This window comes from Salvelinus fontinalis, chromosome 27 (genome assembly GCF_029448725.1).
Source record: "Salvelinus fontinalis isolate EN_2023a chromosome 27, ASM2944872v1, whole genome shotgun sequence".
Lineage (NCBI taxonomy): Eukaryota > Metazoa > Chordata > Actinopteri > Salmoniformes > Salmonidae > Salvelinus > Salvelinus fontinalis.
In genome coordinates, this window is record NC_074691.1 from 38,788,820 (window position 1) to 38,790,642 (window position 1,823).

Genomic DNA, 1,823 nt, shown 5'->3' on the forward strand with positions numbered 1-1,823 from the left:
CTTTATGAGGTGCAACCAAAACAGCTGTTAGACATAGCAACAGGGATATTCTGGCAGGGTGTCTGTCTAGCATTAGTTCTGAATAATACGGTTGTGGTTTTGATCACTAAGATGGCTGTGACTTTTGGACTCTCTTTGAGGTTAGTTTTTCAATGTATTTATTTTTTGGTTTACCTTTTTCTAAAATTTTTCACTGGTTATTTATGTTTAACTGTCTGAATGTTTTGTAGTGTTTCTTGGATTTGTTGCCTGCTAATTGGAGGGATAACGTGTTTTACCATTCAAGGTGTGTTTTGGTTTACACTACTTCAGTTCAAATCAGTCTAGTTCTGATAGCTTAAGTCTTGATTTTTACAACCTTTTTTTCTCTTTGTTTCCTAGGTAATGCTTATGGGCATCCTGCCTCCACTGGACCTGAACCAACTGGAGCCCATGCCCAAGCGAGTGTGGTGTCTGTTCCAAATGCTAAAGTTACTGGCCACAAAAGCCCGGCAAATGTGACGTCGGGTCGAAATGCCACATCTGAAGCAACTGCCACATCTGAAGCAACTGCCACATCTGAAGCAACTGCCATCCGCGCCTCAGCCGAAGCGGCCGGCCCCCGCGCCTCAGCCGAAGCGGCCGGCCCCCGCGCCTCAGCCGACGCGGCCGGCCCCCGCGCCTCAGCCGAAGCGGCCGGCCCCCGCGCCTCTGCCGAAGCGGCCGGCCCCCGCGCCTCTGCCGAAGCGGCCGGCCCCCGCGCCTCTGCCGAAGCGGCCGGCCCCCGCGCCTCTGCCGAAGCGGCCGGCCCCCGCGCCTCTGCCGAAGCGGCCGGCCCCCGCGCCTCTGCCGAAGCGGCCGGCCCCCGCGCCTCTGCCGAAGCGGCCGGCCCCCGCGCCTCTGCCGAAGCGGCCGGCCCCCGCGCCTCTGCCGAAGCGACAAGCCTTGAACAGACGGCCCGACCCCTCAACAAGCTAGATAGGGAGATCATAATTTGGTTTGCCCAACTCCTTAATCGTCTTTCCCCTGTTACAGTGCCTCCTTTTGAAGAAAAGGGCAAAGGTAACTGAGGTGGGGAAATGTGCCAACCAATGCACTTGTTTGAAATGAGGTTCTCCTTCACTTGCGCATCGTCAGGCAAATTGTTTTACATGGGTGGACGCTGCAATGGTAGGAATTGTTTTAATAACCGTACGACTAAAATTTACATCTGATTTGGCGATATTGTTGACACACTTTTAGGTTCTACGGTTATGCTTTTGATTTAGCCTGGTGTTCCTGCTACTCTTGCATGATTTGCTCAATAAACCATTTGACTTTCTAAATACCTTGTCCTTCAAATATGTTCTCTTCTACCTACCATGTGCTTTCTGTTTAGGAACAGACTGGGTCTGGAGTAAAAGGGAATGTGGTTCACAACACTGGTGTAAACAGATTTGTTTACCTTTGTTTCTGGTAGTTCAAATGCCAAAGATGTCTAAATTGTCAGAGCTCCTTCATATGTTCATACTCTCCCTGTCCCTTTGTGTAGGGTGTTTGACTTACAGTAATTTGCTCATTACCGTAGGTGCCTAAAAAATGTGAATGCAGTTTACCTCATCGTCCCACTGCCTGTCACTAACCTGTCCCAGGGACACAAGTTTCTCCTTGACCTTATTCAGAAACATTAAAATAAGTTGACCCATTTTTTTTTTTTTTTGCCTGTTATCTTCTACTGCCTCTGAAACCCGGATCCGGGATCCCCCCCCCACCCCCCCCCCCACACTGATTAGCATAGCGTCACATTTAAATAGTAGCATCTAAATATCATTAAATCACAAGTCCAAGACACCTAATGAAAGATA

General features: G+C 49.6%; 1 long non-coding RNA gene across 1 annotated transcript; it reads left to right on the forward strand.

Moving 5' to 3' along the window:
* On the forward strand, window positions 1-549 carry LOC129825544 (uncharacterized). The gene is made up of 3 exons (XR_008754902.1): window positions 1-140; window positions 231-286; window positions 382-549. It is a non-coding gene; the product is annotated as an uncharacterized LOC129825544 (long non-coding RNA).
* Window positions 550-1,823: the final 1,274 nt, after the last annotated feature.